Below are 10,117 nucleotides of genomic sequence, written 5' to 3'. Positions count from 1 at the left end.
TCAGCCTCTCCCAGGCGCTGGTGGGTAGGTATTGAGGGGACTTTCGTGTAGTCACCCAGCTACTGGAGGATCAGCTCACCCAACCGTCCCCACATCACACAGGTATGCATTTGGCAGGCGGGGCAGCTGAGTCCCAGGAAAGACAGGGAACTTGGAGTCACTCTGCTTGATAGTGACTTTGCTGGGGCCGGACGCAGTCCCCTTGACTCCCAGTCTAGTGCTCTTTCCACCACCGACTGGAGCTGCTTCTCATCTTGATTGCAGGTCACAGAATTCCATACCCCGAGAACAATGAATAACAATTGCTGGTATCATGGTTACCATGGCAACATTGGCCCCAGATTTCCTCCCAGAGGTTCTGGGAGTGAGGCTTGGGCTGTGAGAGGCCTCAGGCTGGGGTGGGGCTTGACCTGGATGGGGCTGAAGTCTGCTGTGTCTCAAGCCAATGGGGTGACATCATCCTGATGCCCTCAAGGAAGCCCCAGGGTTGGGCCCAGAGCAGGGACTGTCACCAACGATGCTCCAATTTGGTGCTGATGCTCCCGGTGAAGACAGCAGCAGGATCCAAGGTCCAGGTTGTTTTTTTAAGACAGAAAGATGAGCGGCACAGCCGAGTCTTGGAGCAGACTGAGCTGCCTAAGCACGGAGGAGCCACTGGAGAGAAAGCTTGTCCGGTGGCGGCGGTGGTGGGTGACAGGCATTGGTTTATTTGGGGGAAGCGACACAGAAGTGCCTGGAGAGAGGGCGAGGCCCAGAATGGGGTTCTGGGGATAGAGAGGGCTCCCAAGACGCAGTCCTGAGGCTCACAGGCGGGACCAGCCTCAAATCCTACAGGTGTCCTGCGAGCACTGTCCAGACAGGGCCCTCTCCTGGGCTGGGCTTCGGAGGAGGAGGAAGAGGAAGAGTGGGGGTCCAGGGGAAGTAGGGTGCAGGAGGAGAGGACTTCTTCAGCTTCCTGCTCTCCTCAGCCCCTTTTCTGTTCCCCTCTTTCCTCCTGGCAGTGTCCCTCTCCCCTCCCCTCCTCTGCTATTTCCTTCCTCCTCTCTCGCCCCCTCCTTTGTCCTCAGCCCCTCTCTTCCTCTCTGACCTCTTCTCTTCTTCCCTCTTTCCTCTAGCCACTCCCCTCCCTCCTTTCTCCTGTCCCCATCAGGTGACCAGACATGAGTCCTCAGCAACCCCCCGTCCCCCATCTGCAAAGCCAATCTCATTTGATAAATAGAAAAATAGATAGAGATGCTGATTAAAAACCAAACCACATTGGGCTCTTTCTCTCCTCCCCGGCCCCAGCCATCCTCTGGGCCTGCCACTGTTCGGGGAATGGAAACACCAGCCCAAAGCAAACAAAATTGACAAGGAAAACCTACTGCTAAAACTCTCCAGAGCCACACGGATGAGCATCAGGGACGGCGTTTCCTACTGTGGCCTAGGAGCTCCGGTCCTCACAGTGGGAGATGCAGGTCAGGGATGTGGTTAAAGCACAGACTCTAGAGCTCGGCTTCCGGGTCCCAACCCCTGCTCTGGAACACACTAGCCATGTGACCTTGGGTAAGTGCTTTATTCCTCGGTGCCTCAGTTTCCCTTTCTGCAAAATGGTAATAATACCGTCTTGTCATAACCACCTACCTCATAGGTTGTTATGAAGATTAAATGCCTTAAAATGGAAAGATCTTAGCACAGCACTTGGCATGTAGTAAGTGCTATGTAACTGTTAGCTATGTCTATAGGTGTTCCATGCAAGGAAGTTTGAGAAACACTGAGTAACATCTTGGAAATAACCACTATAAGGCCCAGAAGTCCTACTGCTAAAATATCTGTTTGACTTTTGGTGACCTTGCAATTCTTGAACTTATTTTTACTATAATTCTCCACCTCCCTGCTTCATAGGCACTAAACACCTGTCTCTTAGGAGTGTGTCACACTTTTGAGGGTCACAGTTGGAGAAATGCCGGTTTGGGATTACTCATCGTTTCCAGGCCATGGTGACAGAGGTAGAGGGAGAAAGCATTATCTGAGTCATCACCAAAACCTGGGGTCAAACCCCAGCTTCACTCTACCAGCCACAGGACCCAAGAAGTGGCTTGCCCAAGGCCGTATAGTTAGCTGGGGGAGACTCAAGACTAATGCAGGACTCCCAGGCCTGGACTCTTCCACTTCCCTTACCTGTCCAACCTCTTGGAGAAGTAAAAACAGGAGGTCTATTTTGTGGGGAGGGAAGGGTGTTCATCTTTGAGACTCATGTGAGACCCCTCCTCCCTCACTGGCGTTTCATGCTCTGCAAAGCTTGAACCACAGTGGCCACAAAGAATGTAGCCTTCCTCCCAACCAGTCAGAGGGAGGAGGTGAGAAGTTCCCACTCTTCTCTTTCCACCGAAAAAAGGCAAAAGAGCTGAATTCCCCACAAGCAGAGTGAGCAGGCATTGAGAGAGCCAAAGCCTCTGCCCCTGTCCCTGGTGCTGAAACATGCCCTGGCGCCTGGGCAGTGGTCCCCAAGTCCAGACTTGGCCGAATCTCCTGGGGAGAGTTCATCCAACTGTGATTCCCCGATGTTGCCTCTCACCCACTGAATCCGATCTCCTGACGTCAGTGCCCGGCCTCCATACTTTTGTAAATCTTCTGAGGGATGGTTCAGGACCCCACTACCTTGGGGCGCATTTGTGTATCCCAATCCTAGCCCACTTCTCCAATGGGTCGTTGTTTTTCAGTGATATTTTCTGAAAAAATTGTAATTTTGACACTGTCACTGAAAAGAAATGTTATTTTATATGTTTCCCATTAATGGAGCAGCTTGGCGGTCCATTATTTTTTACAGCAGTAGTGATTGTTCTCCACTCTGGAATTCTGAGGATGCATATTCCTTCCTGATTCCACTGCTTCTGTCTAGAGTAAAAAAAGAAAAAACTCAAGGGGACATGGGTTCGTTTCTGGAAAGATGGATTGGATTGGTTTCGTGTGGCCCTAGGGGGAAGCCACAAAGCTTAGATGTTAGGAGTGTAGATGTTGGCACCAGACAGGCTGAAATATGAGTTCTGACTCCGCCATTCACCACGCCTATGAGCTTGGCCTCCTGGAGGCTCAGTCTCTTCACCTGTGTAGTGGGACTAGCGGGAAACGCCACCTCAGTGATGTGAGTCGATAAGAGCCAGTGGCAATACATATGACACGCTTCGCTCCTTTTACAAACGAGACTTTAGTTCTGTGTCTGTGCACATGCTAAGATGTTGAGCCAGAAAGTGAAGGGCGAGAACATGGAATACGGCTATTCCAGTATGGCCAGGACTAGCCCACACTGTGTCCACAATTGTATGTGCAGACTTCCAATGAGGGGAGGAGCTGCCTGTGTGAGAGGGAGCTCCTCGTCCCTGGAGGTGAGCAAGCCTGGGTGGGGGTGCACTGAGAGGATTCAGGCTTCGGCTGGAGGGACGGACCAGCGCCGCTGACGGTCCTTGGTGCCCACTCTCCTCCTTCTCTATTCCCTGGCTCCTGCTCACCGGGGCTTCTGTTTTCCAAAGCAGCAAGCAGCCTGCATGGTAATTACTTTTGGACTTATTAAGCATAATTATCCCCTAATCGCATACAACCAGTAATTACTGTGCCTGTTAGCAGGGGCCTACCCATGCAGTACTGCCTGTAGCCCTGGGGTCCAATGCCCAGCTGGGGCCTGAGATGAAACTGGGGCTCCCTGCCATGGGGTTGGGGGGCTCGGTAGAGATGGGACTGCTGCATCTCCCACCCGGTGCTCCTTCAGTAAGAGTACCAGGCTGGTGGAGTACACATGCCAGGCCCAGGGCCACTCCAAGCTCCAACCCTTCCAAGTACTCCCCACCTGTGATGCTTGCCCACACCACCAGCCTCTGCCCATGCTGGTCCCTCCTCCTGGGACTCTCCTTCTCCTCCTCTTATTCCTCTTTCCTCCAACCAACTCCCCGCCCCTCTTCCCTTAATAGTTTTGATTTTCTTTTATGTTCCTGGCACTGCTCTGGGTACTGGAGCTATGGTGCTTTGGGGGCAGGGAGGACAAAATCCAAGCTTTCACGGAGCTTACTTCCTCTTTGAGAGAGAGAGACAAAGAACAAAATAGAGAAGTGACAAAGCATATTAGAAGGGCTGAGTGCTACGGAGGAATAAAAGCAGGGTGATTAAGATGAAGCAGTTTCTTTTGGGTGGGGTGAGAGAAATCCACAGTTTTAACAGGATGGCCATGGTTGACCTCTTGGAGAATGGGACACTTGAACAGACCTTTGAAAGAGGGAATGGGCTAAAACTAGGATGATTATGGGAAAAGAATGTACCAGAAAGAGGAAACAGTGAGTGTGACAACCCTAAGGTGGGAACAGGCTCCGAGTGTGAGCAGTGTGAGGCTAGGATGGTTGGAGCAGAGGGAAGGAGGGAGGGGAGAGGAGTGAGGAGAACATCAGCCCAAGGGGAGGAGGGGTGGAGTGTAGATTGCTAGGGCCTGGAGGGCCATTTTAAGGATGTTGGTTTTTCCTCTGAAGGAAACATTTCAGCGAGGAGTGGCCTAATCCGATAGACTGTGGAGGTGGGGTTGGGGTGAGGGAGCCCCATGAGGAGGAGCTGTCGCAACAATCCAGGTGAGAAATGATGGGGGTGTAGTAGGCTGCCGTGGGGCCATGGAGTCGGGAGGAATGAAGGATTCCAGACGCATTTTCAAGGTAGAGAGGACAGGACTGCTGGTGGGTAGTGATGAGGTGTGAGAGAGGCAGCAGGAATGACTCCAGGGGTTTTGGCTTCAATAACTGCAAGGAGGAAGCTGCCACTTGCTGAACTGGGAAGACTGTGGGTGAAGCAGACTTGGTGTGTGTGTGTGTGTGTGTGTGTGTGTGTGTGTGTGTGTTGGTGCGGGCGGGGGGGGTGGGTGGGGAGGCAGGTATTTGTTAAAGTGGGTTTAGATCTCCAAGAGTTGTGTTAGTCTGTGGTCCAGAGGAGACCCGTCTGGCTGGCTGGAGTGTGTATGTGCCGGCCCTCCACACAGGGATGACATTCAAAGCATCCAGACTGATGTGTCATCCAGTGAGTGAGGACAGGTGAGGGAAGGCTCACAGTCCGAGGTGGGGCCAGGGGCCTGAGGAGAAGGCAGCAAGGAAGACTGAGGAGCAATGAGAGAGGCCGGAGGGAACTCTGTAACCCCCGGGGCATTAGATCCTGCCTCTTCTGCTCCTCTCCCCTGTCCTTGCTCCCGGTTCAGCTCCCCTCCGAGGGCCTAGTCCTTCTCCATCCTCCTCTCCACCTCTTTTTCAACCTTTCCCTACCACGTCTGTCTGTGTTTCTCTGAGTCTCTCAACATCGGCCCGTGGTCGGCAAACTGTGGCTCGCGAGCCACATGCGGCTCTTTGGCCCCTTGAGTGTGGCTCTTCCACAAAATACCACGGCCTGAGCGAGTCTATTTTGAAGAAGTGGCGTTAGAAGACGTTTAAGTTTAAAAAATTTGGCTCTCAAAAGAAATTTCAATCGTTGTACTGTTGATATTTGGCTCTGTTGGCTAATGAGTTTGCCGACCACTGAGTCCTAGGCTCCTTCTCCGGGCCTCTCCCTCCACGCCCCCAGCTCAGCCTCGGGGGCGCAGGGAATCTCCCAGGGGGCCGCAGGCACTTGCCAATCTCCCCGCATTTCAAACCAGCGGGGGAAGGGGCGGCCGCGCTTCCAGCCCACGTAATGCGCTCTAATATTTATTTACATGCTTTTCAGACTATTATTTATTAAGGTATTGCTGCCAGTTGTGAGCGAGCTAATTGCTCTTAAGTGCCCCCTCCCGGTTCCCACCGCTATGCCTTCGTGGAGGCGGATCCGCGCCTTTCAGGACGGGGAGACCGAGGACCCAGAGCGTGGAGGGTGCCGGGAGCGCGGGTTGCCGCGTGGGCGGGGGCGCGGGGGCGCGGGGAGTGCGCGGTGGAGGCGCAGAGGGGGCTGGGAGCGAGTACTTGTCCAGTTGGGGATGCCAGGAGCGCGGGATGAGGGTCGCGGAATTAGGGAATGGAGAGGCGTGCCAGGTGCGCCATTTGGAGTCTTGGAGCGCTAAGGGGATCCCCCAGTGCGAGGGGCGGTCTGAGAAGCTTCCTGGGGGTCTCGGAACTGCCTGGGGGAACCAGAGCGCCAGGCCGGTGCCTGGAGGGCAATTTGGAATCTTGGACCCAGGCGGGGATATCCGCGCGCGAGGGTCGGTGCAGGGAGACGAAGGTGGGGGGTCTTTGAGCAGGTGGGGGACCCCAAGCGCGAGGCCTGTGGGAGTAAGGTTCGGACCGCCGCGCGCGGGCCTCGCGCGTCTCGCCGGCTGTGGGTGGACAGACGGAAGCGGCCTGGCCCCGGGAGGGGGCCGCCGCCTCTCCCCACCCCGCCCCGCCCGCCCCACCCGCGTAGGCGGTGGCCGTCGCTCGTCTCTCCCCACGTCAGCAGCTGCCGCAAGGAGCGGGGAGCGGAGGGAGCGGCTTAATTGGCAGGATTTGGGTTAGGACAGATGTGGCTTCGCTGGGTTTGGAGGCGGGGCGCGCGGGGGCGGAGGGCGGGTGCTGGTCTGAATGGGGAGGGGAGCCGGGAAACAGACGGAGAGAACCGGGCTGGGCGCCCCTGGAGGCCGAGACAAAGGCAGGGGTGGGCGATGACTGGCAGAGAGCAGCCGATGAAGAGGGATGAAGAGGGACCGGAAATACAGCTGCGCAAAAGCAGAGGGAGAGGAAGGCTGGAGAGACAGTGGGGAGAGGGGTCCGGCCGGTGGGGCTTCTGCCCACTGCCAGGTGGGCGCCTCCCCTCCTCCTGTCATTAGCACAGCCCGTCCCAGCTGCAGGCTGGGTTTCCAGAAGGGGCCGACCTGGGGACTGTTAGTCATTTAATGTTATTGCTGGTACGGTGGGCACAGTGTCCACTGCTCCCAGGCCTTGTTGGTGTCACTCTGAAAGTTCTCTCTCTACTGGGAATTGCAATTTAATAAAACCCGGGAACTGTGCCCCCCCCGCCCCCCCCCCAATAAAGACTCATTGACCCCTGGGCTGCAGGGGCCTCTTGGGTCCCTCTTCTGAGCTGCCTGGCCTAGTGTGCGTCTAACTGTGAGCACCCTGAGGTAGGCCTGGTGATTTGCCGGCTGGGCAAACCAGGGCTGGGGAGGTGAAGTGACTCGCCCAGCTAGTGACAGGCAGACGAGGGAGGGAGAGGCCAGCCCAGAAACTCACACTTTTTCCACTGCCCAGGGCCAAACCTCTGATTGATGGCGGCTGTAATTTCATCAGGCCTCCGGCCCCAGGGGCCACAGTGGTGGTGGCCTTGGAGCTTTCTGGAACGGAATCCTGCAGATCTGCCTGGTTGGTGGCTGCCGGAGGCTCCAGGCTTGCTGTCTGCTCTGTGTGCTCCCGGGCCCCAGAGCTCATTTATCCACCCGGGACCAGGTGCGGCCATGCTGGAATCTGCCCTGTCAATGCCTATGGCCCAAGGGGAGAGTCCGTGTCTCCAGGAGAGCTAGCACAGCCTCATGGGGGCTGAGGCTGGAGTGTGGGCAACCCGTGGTCATCCTGGAATGGTCTGGAATGAGGATGTTAAACTTACCCCCCTCAGAGCTGGAGGGAACCTTGGCAGTGATCCAGTCCACCTCTCCCCTTTAATGAATGGGGAAACTGAGGCCCGGAGAGGGGAAGGAACTTGCCTGGGGGCGCACAGACTACACACCCGAAATGACCTGTGCCTCTGCTGAATGATTGTCGGGAGGGCTCCCCGCAGCATCAGGGAATCTGGGTTTTACTACAAAATGGGGAGGACAGCGAGATTCATTTCCAGTTGTCCCAGCCTTGCTCCGGCTCTGGCTCCCCTCTCCCTAGTGCTCTCTGCCACCCTAGAACCTGGCTTCCCCCAGCCCAAGTATCTAGCTTATGAGTATCACCCCTTTGCAGTCCCCCGTCTCTAGCCTTCACCCACAAAGGGTATTTTCATAGGAGCCTTTCTGAGGACATTGCCTTAGAGTAGCCCTAACATGGGACCTTTAGATACAACGAGGGCTGGTTTTCAGGGACCCGAGTGACCTTGGTCCAGTAAATGCCAGACATGATTCTACAGCCTTTCCTCTGATTCATGAGATACAATGGGTGACATTGGTCCAGGCCCTATGCCTCCCTGGGCCTCAGTATCCCTACTGTAAGGGGGTGAGCTGGACATTTGGAGGTTTCTCAGCACCGTGTCCAGCCCTGACATCTTGAGACTGCCAGTAGGAGCAGCTGGGACTTGGGTCCCCAGGCCAGGGCCGTCTGCTGCTTCCCTCCTCGGGGCAGGAGTAGGAGCAGGTAACGGGAAAGCACAGTGGAGAAAAGCAAACAGCTGTGGGTCCATTGTGTGGCATGTGATGTGCAGGGACCGGCAGGAGGATTTGTCACAGATTCTTCTCCTGTGTCTTTAGTCCCTGGCTGTCTTCCTGGGGAGGGACAGGAAGAGTTGGGCTACATTTACCTTCGGGGGGTGATGTGGTGAGGAGGGGACTTAGTGGGCAAGGGGACAGTGAGCCAGCTGTGCCATGGCTGAGCATGGAAAGCTCAGGAATAAATGCTCCCTCCCCTCCCTTCCCTACTTCCTCTCCCCTCCCTTTCTCTCTTTCCTTCTCCTCCCCTTTCTGGACTTGGCCCAGTTAACTTGGCCTGGGTACCTACATATGGTAGAAGTCACAGTGAACAAATGAATGAATGAATGAATGAATGAATGAATGTCTTGAAATTAAGAGACCTGGCCCAAGAGTTGGGCACACCTAGGTTTGGATCCTGCCCCCACCAGTTTTTGGCTGGGTGACCTTAAGCAGATTACTTAATGCCTCTGAACTTCGGTTTCCTCATCTGTAACACTAAAATGGTACGTCATAGAGTTGTGAGGGGCAAACGAGGTGAATCAATGGAAAGACCTAGAATCATGTCTGACATTTAGGACTCCCTAAATTATAACTTCTGATTATTTGCACTAAACATAGAATGATTGGGTCACCCTCTAACCTTGCACTTCAGCACACATTTACTGAGCAGCTGGGATGTGCCAAGCACTGCTGAGGCCCAGTCTCTTCTCTCAGGTTGCTTATAGTTTGATGGACACACAGCCTTGAAATATCACCAAGAGAGCTCATAACAGCCGTTACCGAGAGCACAAAGGGCTGTGGGAAAGGCCCTCTCTGCCTGGGCTGCAGGTCAGGGAAGGCTTCCTGGAGGAGGAGTTTCCCTGGGTAAACATCCATCACGGACAGAGAAAACATGGCAAGGACATGAGCGGCTTGCTTGGGGGACACTGGGAGTCCAGTCGAGCAGTCTTCTCTAACTGCCCAGGCACAAACAGCATCCTCTTCGTCCTGTTACTCCCTCCCCCCAACATTGCTCCATTTTGCTGCCCTGTCACCTCTTGTCCTAATATATAGTTACTTGATTTTGTGTTTCTTGTCTAGCTCTCTCTACCAGGACATCAGCCCCACGAGTGCAGTGTCATAGCTTCGTGTCTCCTGCCAAATTCGTATGTTGAAGTCCTAACCCCCAGCACCCCAGGATGTGACCATTTGGGAGAAAGGATCTTTACAGAGGTAAGCATGTTAAAGTGAGGCCATTTGAACCTGATCCAATATGACTGGTGTCCTTAGGAAGACGGGAAATTAGAAGACAGACAGACACAGGCACTGGGGGAATGCCATGTGCAGATTGCGGTGATGCTGCCGTGAGCCGAGGAACCACCGGGAGCTGGGGAGAGGCTTGGCACAGATCCTCCCTCACAGCCCTCGGAAGGAACCAGCCCTACTGACACCCTCATCTTGAACTTCCAGCCTCCACAACTGTGAGACAATAAATTACTGTTGTTTAAGCTCCTGGTCTGTGGTACTTTGTTAGGGCAGCCTGAGCAAGCTGAAAAGGAACAGGCTTTTTCTTTTTCTTTTTTGTATTTCCAGTCTAGGGCCCAGCATGTAGTAGGTAGCACAGTTCATAGTTCTTGAATGAATGAACTTTGCCTGTGACGTGCAGGAAGTGAAGGCAGTGAGGGGAAAAGGAGCGAGATGGTGAAGGGCCTTGAGTGTCAGGGTGAGTTGGCCTTGCCCTGCATAGGCGATGGGGAGCCACTGAAGGTGATCTAGAAGGCTTCCTCTGGCCTCATTGCCCAGGCTGGA

General features: G+C 54.7%; 1 long non-coding RNA gene across 1 annotated transcript; it reads left to right on the top strand.

Annotated features, from left to right (window-relative positions):
* Positions 1-364: 364 nt before the first annotated feature.
* Positions 365-9,788, top strand: LOC114233937 (uncharacterized). The gene is made up of 3 exons (XR_003620141.2): positions 365-686; positions 1,288-1,545; positions 9,410-9,788. It is a non-coding gene; the product is annotated as an uncharacterized LOC114233937 (long non-coding RNA).
* The last annotated feature ends 329 nt before the right edge of the window (positions 9,789-10,117 follow it).

Source organism: Eptesicus fuscus, chromosome 9 (genome assembly GCF_027574615.1).
Source record: "Eptesicus fuscus isolate TK198812 chromosome 9, DD_ASM_mEF_20220401, whole genome shotgun sequence".
NCBI lineage: Eukaryota > Metazoa > Chordata > Mammalia > Chiroptera > Vespertilionidae > Eptesicus > Eptesicus fuscus.
Note: the sequence above shows the minus strand (reverse complement) of the source record. Positions and strands in the feature narration are given on the sequence as shown.